The sequence below is a fragment of the Mesocricetus auratus genome, unplaced genomic scaffold (assembly GCF_017639785.1).
Source record: "Mesocricetus auratus isolate SY011 unplaced genomic scaffold, BCM_Maur_2.0 Super-Scaffold_6731, whole genome shotgun sequence".
Taxonomy (NCBI): Eukaryota; Metazoa; Chordata; class Mammalia; order Rodentia; family Cricetidae; genus Mesocricetus; species Mesocricetus auratus.
This window is the reverse complement of record NW_024429185.1, coordinates 4,586,462-4,603,502: the sequence shown is the minus strand read 5'-3', so window position 1 is coordinate 4,603,502 and position 17,041 is coordinate 4,586,462.

Sequence of the window (17,041 nt, the reverse complement as noted above, 5' to 3'; positions counted from 1 at the left end):
GGGTGTGCTTTACAGACAGTGTACAATGGGCCTCTTGGTGATTTTGGGGTTCAGAATTTGGGCACAACGTGGTAAATCCTTTATATCACCAATTCCATTGTTCTGCATCACAGTTTAGCATAGAGTGCTATCCAGTACATGAGATGCCACTTACAACCTCCACAAAATTAACTCCAAATGGAACTTGCACCCAAATGTGAAATGTGACATGTAGAACTTTGAGAAACTAGGCCTCACTGAGTTTGGCAATCTGCCCAGGCCTTGGGAGTTTTCTCAATGGCATTGATGTACAGAACAAAACCAGATCTCCTCTAAATCTGGGAATACTGGGAGAGTTGGTGAAGGGGAGGGGTTGTTTCATATCATATCCCGAGAACCCAGCTCTTTCTACGCGTGCTGCTGTGGTTATCAGTGCCATGGCCACTGTGAACTTTGTTTATAATGTTCCTGACGTACCCTGCGTTCTTCTTGTGCAACATCTGGTTAGTCTCTTCCTGGGTTTGTGTACTTCCTTTTAAAACTGACCCATTGATCTACACTAGCCAGAGACCTAATAAATCTAGTGCAAACCTCCAGTCCATCTGTGCTTAGCCAGGAAGGCAGGACTGAGACCCACTATGCTGTGTTCCTGAGGCTCACTGGTTCCCCACGGGGAATTATTCCTGTCACTCAGGCCTCACCAGCCAATCAGGATCTCCACAAGACCCGTCAGTCAGATGGGAGGGTTCTTCCGCAAGCCAAACTTCTGCCTCAGCCCCTCCCACTGCGGAATTCGGAAGCTACTCGGTTGCGCTGTGCCGTGGGCTTTGCTGTGGAGAGAGCGTGTGAGCTTGACCGCCTGGCCATCGTGAGCGAGGGGCTGCTGCCCACAGATGCGGAGGAGGAGTGGCCGGCCATGGTGAGCAAAGGGCTGTTGTCCCCAGACGGGAGCGCGGTGTGGCGAGTCCTTCCCGGGCCGGGTGGGAGCCCGACGCAGAGTTCACTGTGGTCCTGCCCGTCCCGTGCGGTCCTGCGTGGTCCTTTACGTGCGTGGGCCCGGCGGGCCGCAGCCTCTGAATACTTCGTTACGCGGGCTGCGTCTGAGCAGGACACTGGGAGCCGGACTGCGCTTAGAGATAGCCTTGCTGGGGTCACGTTGAAATGCTGTGCCTGTAGTGCCTACTGTCACTGTGGAAGGCAGATTTGCCAAACTCGGAGAGCCCCGGTCTCCTAGTGTTTTCCAGAAGTTCTGCAGGTTTAACTTTAACATTTAGGTGTAGGGTCATTCTGGAGTTAATGCTGTGGAGCTTGTAAACGGTGTCTCCTGTGCAGAGTAGCACTCACCTGCCCAACTCTCATGTAGAGGAGTAGAATTGATGGTAGGAGGATTTATCAATTTTTTTTTTTTTCGAAACATGGAATCTCTGTATTGTTTTGGAGGCTGTCCTGGAACTCGCTCTGTAGACCAGGCTGGCCTCGAACTCACAGAGATCCACCTGCCCCTGGAGTGTGGGATTAAAGGCTTGAGCCAGCAATGCCCGGTGGAATTTACTGATTCTTAGGGAACATTAAGTCACATAAAGTACAATTTAGCTAAGGGAGTACTGACTCAAATACCTCTAAGATAAGTAGTGTGCTAACTAAACCTGTAAGAGATTTGTGTCATAAGATGTAAATATTTTCCCCCCAGGATTAGACAGCCATTAAGCTATATTCCCATAACAAAGGAGACAATCCTGATTTACAAGCAGCCACCCTACCCCACCCCATCAAAGAAGGGGCCTCTCAAGAACATGCTGCTCAAGGGGCCATTACAGGGTCACAGCCAATATTAAATCCTGGTGTGCTATAAAGGTGAATTCGGTCTAGAACAGCTGCATCTCCAGTCCTTTTGAAAAGTGGTTTTGAGTCAAGGTCTCCATTGTTGTTTGAGGTGGACTTGAACCCTGTCTGTAGCCCCACAGGCATTGCCCTTGCTATACCCCTGACTAGTCACCCTAAATCCCTAGATTACAAGTCTGTAGCACCACATGACACTCTGAGGTTTAAGAGATTTTCAGGGACTTTAAATCCTTAGGCTTACTCTTACTATCCTGAATGGAATTATTTTGTTGTTCTGTGATCTGACTCAGTACCAATTCATGGCTGTTTTCCTCCCAGCTTTTGTGTGTAGGGTTCCATGTCATGTACTCCTGAATTGTTAAAAGTTAACATCACATGCAAAGACCTGGGGTTACTGATGATTTTAGAGTTAGAGAAGGAAGTGGTTCTGCCAGTGAGAGGCATAAAACAGAGGCTGCAGATACAACAAGCATTTGTTCACAGTCACTGTGTGTTTTACACATTGTGGGTAGATATGGGTGATTTAAAAACAAAAGCTCAGCAAGTGTGGAATAATGAAAACCCAATTCGGATGTTTGACAAGATTGCAAGAAGAACTTACTACAGTTTACTTGGCAGCATCTGAGTTATTCTGATTCATAGCAGCTATGAGATGGATCCAAGAAAATGGAATTTTATATAAATCTGGTTTGATGTATATATTTGTAATTTGAAGCTCTAGAGAGTTTCACAGGAGAAACGCTCAACTTGGCACCATGTGAAATTCTCACAATAGAGGGTTTATTTGCTAAAACATGTATTCTGCATTTTTTAAAGTTTAAGGGCTTTACTTCCACCTGCCTATAAAAATGGGTGCTATTATTATAATTTCTTTGCATCTTAAATTAGCAAGTTTGTTGTGTGGCAAAAACATTCCTCATGTCTAGCACCACAGAAGTTTTATACTTAAACTTAAATTAACCCATAATTCTTTTCTATGTTTAGCCACATGGCTTGGTACCTTTTCTCAGTAAGATATTCTCATCTTATTTCCTCTGTGTTTAGCTCACAACTGCGTCTCTGTCTTTGCTCTTCCCAGAATTCTCCTAGTCTGGTTTTCCCACCTATACTCCGTGCCTGGCTACTGGACAATCAACATTATTATTAAAACAGTATGGCTGACAAATGTTTACAGTGTACAACAGCATTATCCAGCCAGGCATTGATAGCGCACACCTTTAATCCCAACACTTGGGAGGCACAGGCAGGCTGATCTCTCTGAGTTCAAAGCCAGCCTGGTCTACAAGAGCTAGTTGCAGGTCACCCTCCAAATCAAAACAGAGAATTCCTGTCTTGAAACACAAACAAAAACATAACAACAGCATTATCGGACATCACCTATAAATCCGGTATAGTCAGTCTTTGTTTTAGGTAGCATACAATAATGGCTATTTAACTCAATGTTTTGATAGCACAAAAAAAAATACTGCATTTGTGCATAGTTACAAAAATTGTGGCCGGGCGTTGGTGGCGCACGCCTTTAATCCCAGTACTCGGGAGGCAGAGGCAGGCGGATTTCTGTGAGTTTGAGGCCAGCCTGGTCTACAAAGCTAGTTCCAGGACAGCCTCCAAAACAATATAGAGAAACCCTGTCTCGAAAAACCAAAAAAAAAAAAAAAGAAAAATTGTGGTCTTCAAAAAAATGCAATTCTGAGAAAATTTCTAACAATTTTATAAAAAACATTCTTTAAAAGTCGTTGGGTTACTGGAAGCTAGAGTATTTACTCTGGACAGTATTGATTTAGGTTTTACACTTGGACTCTTAATATTAGAAGAAAATGTGCAAAGAGCTTAATTTACAGACAAACTAGTTAAAATATTAAACTAGAAAGAGTTTGAGGAAAGCTTGATATTAATTTTGTAGAATAGTCAGATGAAGAAAAACAACAGGGAGTGCAAGCACTGTAAAATTTCTCCCGATCCATATCTCTTCCAATATAAGTAAGTATAAAGAAAATTGCTCTCATGCTTGATCTTGTATAGAAAAATGCTATGCATTGAATAATGAGCCAAATGATACAGAATGAAATATATAGTGGAATTGTTGAAGTACATTACAGAGAGAGATCCAGGCAACGTGGGGTTTTCTAATGTGATCATATCTCAAGCAAGAAAACAATATCATATTCAATTGTATGAGCCTATAATTGAGATATGTCTTACTAGCATACTCACAATACAGACCAAGCTGGTTCCAATTTGTGGAGATCAGCTTGGCTCTGTTAGTATCATTTCTGACAGTGACTTGATGGGGATCAGTGGCTGACACCTGAAATAATTTAAAAGGTATTTTTCCCCAAGTATCCAATGCTCCATTTCATGTATATTATTCAGTATTGTTCTATTCTGGTGTATGTATGTGTGTTTGCCCTTATTGACTATGCACATGCTTTAAAATTCAGTATGCATCTTCCTTCCTCTGTGTCTGGAGTGCTGAAATTAAAAGAATCTACTACTACCCACTTTGAAAAATAAGGTTTTTGTGCAACTCTTCTCTTCATGTGTTGTTCTTATTGTTGCAGCTTTTTTTACAGGTCTAATTTCAGCCTTTATTTATTTATTATTTATTTTTTGAGGCATGGTTTTTCTGTGTACTCCTGCCTAGCCCTGAACTTGTTGTAGCTCATCTTTGTGAGGCTTCAGTCGGGTCCAGCGGACTCGCCTGGATCATACATGAGAGGTGCAGTGTGATTGAGAAAGGGCAGGTAAAGATGTGAAGAAAAAGACAGAGACCCAGGATAGAGTCTGGAGAGAAAACCAGTGAATGCTGAGCATCCCAAGTTTATTCTTCAATATTCTTAAGTACTCCAACCAAAAAAGATGAACATGGCTGAAAGGGTAAACTAAACTCAGAGACTTCACTTCTAATAATTTAGACATAAAGGAATCAGACCCTCACTCAGCCCCTTGCTTTAATAGCCATAACAGGCGGAAGAAAAGACACATAGGCCTCTGACACAAGGAAACTTCAGATCCTCTGGCCTCCCAGAGTCTAGGGCCAAAGCTGAACACAAAGAAACTCCAGACCCCCACCCCCACCCCACCCCCAGCCTTCTAGATGCTTGTTTCCTGGGAACTGTTTGGCCACAAAAGAAACTCCAGGGGGGACCAAAACTTCCCCTGCAGTCTCCAGGATATAGTTCTGAAAACTGCAAATAACAAGACAATGCAATAGAAACCACAGAATGTTCCCTCTCAGCACTAACCAATGAAAATAATTGGTACACAGGTATTTCATGCCAAAATATGACTTTGAGAAATGCTCCTAATTGTACCCAAGTGTCAACCAATCAGAAACCAACCTGTACCTACTGATGTAATCCTCTAACTTTTGTCTTTAAAACCTAGCAGTGGGCTGGAGAGATGGCTCAGCGGTTAAGAGCACTGACTGTTCTTCCAGAGGTCCTGAGTTCAATTCCCAGCAACCACATTGTGGCTCACAACCACCTTGAATGAGATCTGGTGCCCTCCGCAGGCAGAAGACTGTATACACAATAAATAAAATATAAAAAAATAAAAATAATAATAAAACCTAGCAGGAGTCAGGGAACTTCACTCCCTCTAAGGGATGCTAGCCAGACGGGGTCCCTGTTGTGTTTGGATGAATAATCATTAAACCTTGCTTTTGCAGTTTCATGGGTCTTCCTGGTGATCTCTGGGGATTTTGCAACTTGGGCACAACAATGGTAAAATAGTTTTTTATCATGTACAAGGAATAACCAGACTTTCTTCCTTAATTATTCAAACATTTGGTAACTACACCATAGACTCCGTTATTCATTATCTGGCCTCGAAGACCAAGAGTAACCTAACCTTAGTCTAATGGTACTTAGATAACATCTATGACCAAGAACAAACAAAGGTCTACCCATGCCTTAGACCTTTAGGTCTTAGGACTTGAACCTTGAAGAGAGCCTTGAAGAATAAGGACAGTATTGAACTCTCTGAAGCAGAACCAGCTCTTTGGGCCCCAAGATGAACTCAGAGAGCTCTGCCTTCCTTTGCCTCCTAAATGATGGGATTAAAGGTGCACCACCAATGCCAGGATTTCTGGCATTCTTTTATGTGTACCAGGTTTTGTTCTTCTGTATGCACGTATTTCTATCTCATCTGGTCCAGCCTAGCTTTGGGTCCAAGTCCTGAGATGGGAAAGGGGCATCAGTATGAAGAAATGAATTCTCTGGCCACTTGGTGAATTTCACACAGGTGGGCAGCCCAGAATAGCTCCATTTGACTTTATATATACATCAAAATGGGAGTATTTTTCCATTCTAACAAGTAATTTCCCATTGTCAAAGATTAACCTCCCACAAAAAGCAATTTGTCAACAAATATGTCAAATATGACTCTCCCAGCTTTTTTTTTTTTTTTTGAGACTGGGATTCTCTGTAGTTTTGGAGGCTGTCCTGGAACTCACTCTGTAGATCAGGTGGGCCTCAAACTCACAGAGATCTACTTGCCTCTGCCTCCCGCGTGCTGGGATTAAAGGCACACACCACCAATGCCTGGCTTTTATTGTTTTGTTTTGTTTTTTTTCTTTCAAGACAGGGTTGCCCTGTGTAGCTTTGAAGTCTGTCCTGGAACTAGCCCTTTGTTTGTTTTGTTTTTTTGAGACAGGGTTTCTCAGTAGCTTTCAAGGGTATCCTGGAATGAGTTCTTGTAGACCAGGCTGGTTTCGAACTCACCGAGATCCTCCTGCCTCTGCCTTCCAAATCCTGGGATTGAAGGTGTGTTCTACCACCGCCCAGTGGAATAATGATTACTCTTAACTTCTAAGGTAATTTTGAATTAAGTTTTCTGTTCTTGATTATCTTCCCTGTCCAAGGAAGCCTAGTCGGGGTCAGACACCTGAGACTCATTAAAAAGTGGAAATCTCCTCTCCTTCAGGTGAGAAAATTAGTCTCACATAGAAATGAGCTCCCTCACTTTTTATCCAACACAATATTCCAGCCCTTAAACCACGCGCATAAAACAAACACAGTGGACTCAGAACATAGTATTCATGTTTTTCTATATTCCTACTAATACATTGTTAACAAGAAAGAACTCAGGAGGCAAGTATATACCAAAGATTGCAGAGAGAGCAAAAAGTGAGGGAGGTAATAGAAAGCCTTTTAATCACAAACATAGAGAAGTAAATTTTAAATAAAAGAAGGGCTGAGAGATGGCTGAACAGTTAAGAGGCATGGCTGTTGTTGCAGAGGATCAGGTTCCATTCCCAGAAACCACATTGTAGCTAACCATTTGCTGTAAAGCCACTCCCCAGCCTCTCTTGGTTTCCTGTGGATTCTGTAGTTGCTGGGCATGGACACATGCAGGCAAAATACAATATAACTAAAATCAAAATGCAGGTTACAAAGGGCAACAATGAAATTCTTTATAGTGATGTCAAAGACATGAGACAATTTGCAACCAGGGCTACTTAAAAGAACTGGTTCAGGTCCTGTTTGGAAGCAGCTCTGGCCTTTCAGATGTAAAAGGACCTTTGTTCTTGCTGGTCTGTGGAGGCTCTGGCCTTTAATCCCAGCACTCGGGAGTCAGAAGCAGGCAGATCTCTGTGAGTTCGAGGCCACGCTGGACCGACAGCCTCCAAAACTATACAGAGAAACCCTGTCTCATAAAATCAAAAAAAAAAAAGGACCTTTATTCTCAGGTTATAATAGCTCAGCATATCTTCCAAATATTATAAATGAACTCAGTGTTTCTAGGTGACTTTTCCTTGATGTTTTCTGAATTTGTGTTTTCTGTCCTTTGTACTTGTGAGAATTGTGGCATTGATACATCTGTCATTTAGATCATATGTAATGACTGACAGAGATCATAGGATCCAAAGCAATCTGCTTTCACAATGTCATTGACTGGACTTTCAGCAAGGACACTGTGGTGTAAGATGAACATGCCATGGGCACTTCTTCATATAATTTTAAGAACTTATGTATTTTTCCTGCATGCCTGTGAGGTAAGGAATTCCCTATATATCTCTGTCTTTACCTTGTGACCATAATCAGAACTGCATTTGTTAACTGAGCATGTTTTGGCAAAACTTTATATGAACTTGTCCAGACTCCCTGAGCAAAATTCCTATGCTTACATGCTTAAGAACTTTGGAAATGCCAGGCATTGGTGACACACACCTTTAATCCCAGCACTCGGAAGGCAGAGGCTGGCAGATCCCTGTGAGTTCCTGACCAGCCTGGTCTACAGAAAAAGTTCCAGGACAGCCTCCAAAACAATACAGAGAAACCCTGTCTCGGAAAACCAAATAAATAAATAAATAAATGAATAAAAAATGAAAATAACTTTGGAAACGAATACCAATCTCTCAAGGCCTCCTGCTGATAAATCTTTCTCTAGTCTTCTGTCCTGGTTGTTCTGATGGCTGTTCTTGGTAGTCAAACTGACCACCTCTCGAATTTACTGAATGCCAAAGAATTGTGTACATCTGTGATGATTTTTCTTAATGACAGGTTTAGAATGTGAAGACTCTTCATTAATTTGGATCTTTTGAGGTAACAAGATCCTGCATTAATGTTGGCCGGACCTTCTGGTGGCAGATCACACATATAAAGGATATTGAGGATGGAAGCTCTTTCTCTTTGTTTGATGGCCCAGGCTGTGACTGTGAATCTCAATACTTTACTCTCTTTAAAGTCTACTTCTTAGGATTGCTGATATATATTGCAGACCAGCTGAGCCATCCAACCTTATGGTTGAACAACTACTGAAGTCTTCACCTTTCTATTGGTAGAAAGCCATTGGTGGGCTAGCTGGACACAGCTTGTGAGACATTTTAATCTAATTTCTGCTTTCCTTGTGATTTATTCTATCAGTTCCGTTCCAGTAGAGAACCTTGAATAATACTGCTGTGGTTTTTTTATCTTGTTTGTTTTTGGATTTTCACCTGTCCACTGATGGATCACAGTACATTGTTCCTTGTTCCATTTCTCTGGGATTATTCATCTGACCTTGAAGACTAAAGATTTTGTTATTATTCTTTTGTCAAGAGATTCACTTGAATGTCCGGAATAAGTCTTCTAAAGCAATGGAGCCACAGGAGCCATCTTTCTAGTTGGAGAAAGATATTATCTTGTTTGTGATCTGGTTCCTTTCCTTTCCTCAAGATTGTCTGCCCTCAGTGTGAAGTCACATAACATGCATCTCCTTTTGTGTCCCAAACTCTCTTCTTTTTGTTTTTTTTGGTTTTATGGTTTTATGAGACAGGCTTTCTGTGTATTGTTTTGGAGGCTGTCAGAGATCCGCCTGGCTCTGCCTCTGCTGGCATTAAAGGCGAGCGCTACCACCACCTGGCCCCAAACTCTCTCCTTAACTGGAAATATTCTGGACACCCTTCCACCTTTGAGGCAGTGGAATAATTGCACTCCACAGTGTGTAATGGGCTATGCAAACTAGCCACTTTGTGTCCTGAGGAAGAATCTCTAGTGCCTTTGTTATGAAAGGTGGCTAGGCCAGAAATTGCAGCTGGGGCAAGCACTGTTCAAATGCAAATCTCTGCAGACCAGGGTTTCTCACTATGCTGTGCCTTTGAACACATTGTGACCTTAGGGGAGGTGCTGCTGTCCCTCAGGCTTCACTAGCCAATCATGAACCCTAGACCAACCTGCCAGTCAGGAGAGTCCACGCCTCTTCCTGGAACCACGTTGAATACCTGGCTCTGTAGTGGAGCAGGAGCTGTGGTTTTGGGTGCTGAGCTGTGAGCCCTGCCGCAGGGAGCTGTGAAGGAAGCATGGCCAAGGTGGGAAGACCTGACAAGGTGAGCTATGGGCTGTGGGACCCAGAAGGGAAGAAGTTGCTGAGCCTTGAAAGCTGGTGTGTGAAGTCCTCCCAGGGCTGGGTGCAAAACTGTGGCCACATTAGTTGTTCTGTGATGTCCCACTGTTGGGGTGCCCCGAATTGAGGAGGGGTCCCCAAGCTGGATTCCTCACCCCAAGAATCAAGAGTCCACGCGCCAATTGATGCAACACGCAAGAGGCTTTAATTAGGCATCTGCAGATGGGCCTCTCGGTCAGCTTTTAGACAGATTGGTTCCAAGGTTCAGTTACAATCAGCTTTTAAAGACAAAAACCACAAGCTTTTGGGAGGGTTCCCTATCTTGTGACGGGGGAAGGGGGTACGTGACTCTTGACCTGGGGAAGTAGATATCTTCCTGACCTACAATGTTGTAACTTCCTCAAACCTTGGCATGATTTAATTATCTCTCCCTAAGTAAATAGTGTTATCTCCTTGTTTCCCACTAATCTTGTTTGCCCTTCTCTGACGACCTGGTCAGTTCTTCCAGATGGTCGGCAGCCTGTAATTGGCCTTTCGTGGATTTACAGCCCTTCTGCAATTAAGGTTGCTAAACCATACATTCCATTCTGTGGTTTGGCCGGTTCCTGGGATGGGGTCCTTTGTTCACTTCCCAAGTTCTCTAGTGGGGTGCCCTCCCTGTTTAAGCTTATATTTTATTTCTATAAATTTGGGGTCTTTCACCACATGGCCCTTACAAATTGTGTGAGACCTCCCCTAAGCAGCTTTCACTTGTTTTTACCTTCTACTTTTCCTCTCTCTCATCCCCTGGCCCTTGCCCTTCAGCACTGTGTCTCCAAAGAATGGCCTGCTCGTTCAGGTCACTGGTGTACTAATTCTTGGAATATCTTTGGTATATGTCTCCCATCAGCTTAAGTAGCTACAATTGCAGTCTCCTGTCCCTATTTACATTGTTCAAGGTTTTACTTGAAGCCTTAACCTAGGAGAGACATAACGATGACAGCATGTGTGGAGTACAAACTCTTTTCTAGACTCTCTCCTCTTTGAGCATTAGTGAGAAATTAATGTGTGCTATCAGTGTAGAGGTTTTTGCTCATTTATCTCTTAAATATTTTGAGTGATTTCCCCCTGGGAAGGCATGTTTTTTTGTTTTTGTTTTTTGGTTTTTCGAGACAGGGTTTCTCTGTGGATTTGGAGGCTGTCCTGAAACTCACTCTGTAGACCAGGCTGGGGGCAGGCATGTTAATTCTAGAATTGCTGCACTTTCAGCTCTCTTATGTTGACCATGGTGGACTTAATCACACTCTGTTGCTCTCCTGGTGGTCAATGACCTTTGTACATTTTATTTTTGGTTTTTCGAGATGTGTTTCTCTGTGGCTTTGGAGGCTGTCCTGGAACTTGCTGTGTAGACCAGGCTGGCCTCGAACTCACAGAGATGCACCTGCCCATTCCAGGACAGGCTCCATAACAATACAGAGAAACACTGTCTCGAAAAACCAAAAAACAAATAAAGAAGTATTTAAGTGAATGAATGAAATTTTTGTTGTTTTTCGAGACAAGGTTTCTTGGGAGCTTTGGAAGCTGTTTAGAACTAACTCTTGTAGATCAGGTTGTCCTTGAACACAGATATTTACAATTAAGGAACTCTCCTATGCATATATGTTCAGTCCTGCTTGACACAGTTAAGTCAAGTGAGAGGTTTGAGAAACTCTGTGTCAGGTAACAGATCTCAGCATCCGCCATTCATAGTTTGATTCCTTTCTCTCAATTGTTGGGTTTTATTTCTATTTATTGCAATGTTTCATGTGTTTTAGGCTTACTTCACACTATGTAATAGAGAATTGTTTTGAACTCATAATCCTGACTCTGCTGCCCATGGCTGGGGAGATGGTCCTGCTACTTCTTCCAGGGCTGAGCTTGAGTGGTTAGTAAGAGAAAAAGAGACCAGTGAATAAGTGTTCTCTAGGTTCTCTGGCTTTTGTTAGGAACATACCAATGAAGAGGGATGTGTGCAGGTACTGAGCTCACTGCCCAACCTTGAACCCAGTGTAGGGACAGTGCAGAAAGGGAAGGGCAGCCAGCAAGATGAGGGCTATTTTTGCTTTGATGATAATACTAGCAGTGTGGATTTTGTAATACATTTTATATGATCAATAAATAAATGTTCTGACTGACCATTTCTTGGGGTCCACACACCAAAACATCAAGATTTTCAAACCAAATTCCTGCAGTTCAACCAAAAGAGGAGGGTAAAATGTGTGACTGTGTCTAACAAACTCTTATTTTCCTGGTTTAAGATATTCTGGCAGATAGAAATGGTATGATAATCCTTGCTATGATCTCATACAAACCCCTAGTCTCTGTAGTCCATTACCATGAATCCTGTTTCAACTTCTGGAAACAGTTCTTGGAGATTCTAACTACATCATGTACACACCTCTATTCTGCCTGCAAGCCCTACCATGACTTGTCATTGTGTTCCCTCTCCTGCCCCCCCTCCTTTAACATCATTTGAACGATGACCACAGTTGCTGTTGGAATGCAACATCTGTCTGCAAGACTTCACAGCTCTGGAACAATGGGTTGACAATGCTGGACCCTGAGTGTGTAAAGGAATGTGTCCACAAAGGACTCTGTGCCTTGGAAGAGGAGCAGGAAGTGCGGTGGGGATTACAAGAATTTCTAGTAAAATACTACCCAGACTAGGGCTCTGTCTGCTGGGTTGGATGGTATTTACTGGGAAAACCTGGGCTGTAGTCACTTGATATCTGATCATTCAGTAGGGCAGATGCTGATGTCCTGAGACCCAGATGGCTGGGCCCTGTTTGCTGTGGCACTCAGGGAAGGCTTAGCAATCAGGAGCACCAAAAAAAGGTAACATGCACATTCTTTTTACGGATCTCCTCTGATGCACCTGCAGGAAGCTGTGAGGGAGACCACAGGCCATGTCTTGGTGAGTGTGTGTTCAGTGTCTTTACCTTCACAGACCAGGAGGAGCCCTCTTGATGAGCTGCCACAGTTGCTGAGACTGATAAATTACAAGACAGACTGTGCTTCTTTTTGGTCCACGAGAATTCCCTGCAGAGGAGAAAGATACATATACATATACATATACTCTCGTCCTTTTTATACTGATTTTTTTTAGATAATCTTGTATCCTGCCACTTTGCTGAAGGTGTTTATTGGTTGTAGGAGTTCCCTGGTAGAGTTTTTTGGGTCACTTATGTAAACTATCATATCATCAGCAAATAGTGAAAATTTGGCTTCTTCCTTTCCAACTTGCAACCCTTTGAACTCCTTTTGTTGTCTTATTGGTCTGTCTAGAACTTCGAGTACAATGTTTAAGAGATATGGAGGACCATGGACAGCCTTGTCTTGTTCCTGATTTTAGAGGAATTGCATTGAGTTTCTCTCCATTTGGTTTAATATTGGATGTTGGTTTACAGTATGTTGCTTTTAATATGTTTAGGTATGTTCCTGTTATCCCTGATTTCTCCAAAACCTTTATTATGTAGGGATATTGGATTTTGTCAAAGACTTTTTCAACATCTAGTGAGATGATCATGTGATATTTTTCTTATGCAGTTTGTTTATATGGTTGATTACATTGATGGATTTTAATATGTTGAACCAGGGATGATGCACACTTGATCATGATGGATGATTTCTCTGATGTGTTCTTGGATTTGATTGCCAGTATCTTATTGAGTATCTTTCCATCAATGTTCATGAGGGATATTGGTGTGTGGTTCTCTTTCTTAGTTGTGTCTTTGTGTAGTTTCAGTGCCAAGGTCATTTCAGCCTCATAAAAAGAGTTTGACATTGAACCTTCTGCTTCTATAGTGTGGAGCAATTTGAGGAGTATTGGTATTAGCTCTTTGAATTTCTGGTAGAATTCTGCACTGAAACCATCTGGCCCTAGACTTTTTTTGGTTCAGAGACTTTTGATGACTGCTTCTGTTTCATATGGGATAACAGGTCTGTTTAAGTTGCTTATCTGTTCTTTTTTTAATTTTGATAAGTTATATCTATTCAGAAAATAGTCCATCCTTTAAATTTTCAAATTTTGTGCAGTACAGGTTTTCAAATTATGACCTGAAGATTCTCTGGATTTTGTCATTGTCCATTCTTATGTCCCCCTTTTCATTTCTGATTTTGTTAATTTTTCTGTTCTCTCTCTGCCTTTTGGTTAGTTTGGATAAAGTTTTGTCTATTTTGTTGATTTTTCTGGAAGAACTAACTCTTTGTTACATCAATTCTTTGTATTGTTTTGTTTGTTTCTACTACATTTATTTCAGCTCTCCAATTGATTATTTCCTGGTGTCTACTCCTCCTGCGTAAGTTTGCTTCTTTTTGTTCTAGAGCTTTCCAGTGTGCTGTTAATGCTCTAGTGTGATTGTGCTCCTGTTCTTTGATGTGGACAGTTATGAACTTTTCTTTTAGGACTGTTTTCAAAGTGTCCCATGAGATTGGGTATGTTGTTTCTACATTCTCACTTAATTCTAGGAAGTCTTTCATTTCTTTCTTTATGTCTTCCTTGACCCAGGAGTGGTGCAATTGAGCATTATTCAATTTCCGTGAATTTGAAGGGTTTCTGCAATTTGTGTTGTTGAATTCTAATTTTAAGACATGGTGGTCTGATAAGATGCATGGAGTTTTTCCAATTTTTTTTATACCTGTTAAGGGTTGATATTATTCCCAGTATATGGTCAATTTTTGGGAAGGTTCCATGTGGCGCTGAGAAGAAGGTATATTCTTTTGTGTTTGGGTGGAATGTTCTATAGATGTCGGTCAAACCCAATTGGGTCATAACTTCTGTTAGTTCCTTTGTTTCTTTGTTAGGTTTCTGTCTAGTTGTCCTGTTTAGTGGTGAGAGTGGGGTGTTGAAGTCTCTCACTATAACTGTGAGGTCTTTTGTGTGATTTGAGTTTTAGTAGTGTTTCTTTTATGAAAGTGGGTTTCTTTTCTTTGGGCACAGATGTTTGGAATTGAGACTTCATCCTGATGGATTTTTCCTCTGAATATGAAATGAGCTTCTTCATCTGTTTTGATTTTAGTGTGAAATATAATTTGTTAGATAGTAGGATAGCTGCACCAGCTTGTTTCTTTGGTCCATTTGATTGTAAAATCTTTTCCCAACCCTTTACTTTTTGAGGTATCATCTGTCTTTCAAGTTGAGGTATGTTTTTTGTATGCAGGAAAAGGATGACTTCTGCCTTATCGATACTCTTAGCCTGTGCTTTTTTATAGGTGAGTTCAGATCATTAATATTGAGGGACTACTGATTGTTAATTCTTGTTTGTTTTGGATTTGGTGGTGGTGGTATTGTGTGTGGATTTACCCTGTTTTTTCTTTTGATTTTTTTTTCAATTCAAATTGGAAACAAGGTTGCTTCACATGTCAATCCCAGGTCCCTCACCCTTTCCCTCCCCTCCTCCCATGCACTTCCACCTACTCCCACCCTCTCCCCCAATCCTCACTGCTTTCCCCAGGGAGGGTGAGGCCCTGCATGAGGGGTGTCCATAGTCTGTCATTTCATCTGGGGCAGGGCCTAGACCCTCCCCTGAGAGTCCAGGGTGAGAGTGCATCTCTCATTGTAGGATGGGCACCCAAAGTCCATTTGTATGCCAGGGTTAAGTACTGATCTATTACCCAAGGCCCCATAGATTGCCTATGCCTTCTCACTGACAACCACATTCAGGGGGTCTTTAATAGTCCCATGCTGGATTACCAGCCATCATTCTGGAGTTCAAGAGCTCCCCCTTGTTTAGGTCAGCTGTTTCTGTGGGTTAAACAAGCCCAGTCTTGACCCCTAGGCTCATCAGTCCACCCTCTCTGTCTCTGGGTTCCTTGAGTTCAGCTCAGTGTTTAGCTGTGGCTGTCTGCCTCTGCTTCCATCAGTCATTCCTTGAAGGTTCTGTTTCTGTTATGTAGACTCTGGCAGTGGGATTGTAGGCTGGTACTCCCCTGATTCATATCTAAAATCCATTTATGAGTGAGTACATACCGTGTTTGTCTTTTTGTGACTGGGTTACCTCACTCAGGATGGTTTTTTCTAGATCCATCCATTTGCCTGCAAATTTCAGGAGTCCAGTGTGTAAATGTACCACATTTTTTCTATCCACTCTTCAGTAGAGGGGCATCTAGGTTGCTTCCATGTTCTGGCTATTACATAGTGGAACAGATGCCCTTGTATGAACGTGCATCTATTGGATCTATGCCTAAGAGTGGTATTGCTGGGTCTTGTGGTAGGCTGATTCCCATTTTTCTTTCCTTTTTTTTTTTCTTTGGTTTTTCGAGGCAGGGTTTCTCTGTGGCTTTGGAGGCTGTCCTGGAACTCGCTTGGTAGTCCAGGCTGGTCTCGAACTTACAGAGATCTGCCTGCCTCTGCCTCCCGTGTGCTGGGATTAAAGGCATGCACCACCGATGCCCGGCTGATTTCCATTTTTCTGAGGAATCTCCGTACTGATTTACAAAATGGATGTACAAGTTGGCACTCCCACCAGCAATGGAGGAGTGTTCCCCTTTCTCCACATCAATGCCAGCATAAGCTGTCATTGGTGTTTTTGATTTTAGCCATTCTGACAGGAGTGAGATGGTATCTCAGAGTTGTTTTGATTTGCATTTCCCTCATGGCTGGGGATACTGAGCGTTTTCTCAAGTGCCTCTCAGCCATTTTAAACTCCTCCATTGAGAATTCTCTATTTAGTTCTGCACCCCACTTTTTAATTGGATTCTTTAGTGTTTTGGAGACTAGCTTTCTTGAGTTTTTTGTAAATTTTGGAGATCTGCCCTCTGTCAGATGTTGGGTTAGTGAATATCTTTTCCCATTGTGTGGGGTGCATTTTTGTCTTGCTGACTGTGTCCTTTGCCTTACAGAGGCTTCTTAGTTTCAGGAGGTCCCATTTATTAATTGTTGACCTCAGTGTCTGTGTTACTGATGTTATGTTCAGGAAGCTGTCTCCTATACCAATTCATTCAAGGGTACCTCCCACTTTCTCTTCTAAGAGGTTCAGTGTGGCTGGATTTATGTTGAGGTCTTTGATCCATTTGGACTTAAGTTTTGTGCATGGTGATAGACATGGATCTTTCTGCATTGTTCTACATGCCAGCATCCAGTTATGGCAGTACCATTTGTTGAAGATGCTTTCTTTTTCCGTTGTATATTTTTAGCTTCTTTGTCAAAGATCAGATGTTCATACATGTCTGGGTTAATATCAGGGTGTTCAATTCGATTCCATTGGTCTACCTGTCTATTTCTGTGCGGATACCAAGCTGTTTTCAGTACTATAGCTCTATAATAGAGCTTGAAATCAGGGATGATGATGACTCCATGTGGCTTTGTTGAATAGGATTGTTTTGGCTACCCTGGGTCTTTTGTTTTTCCATACAAAGGTGATTATTGTTCCTTCAA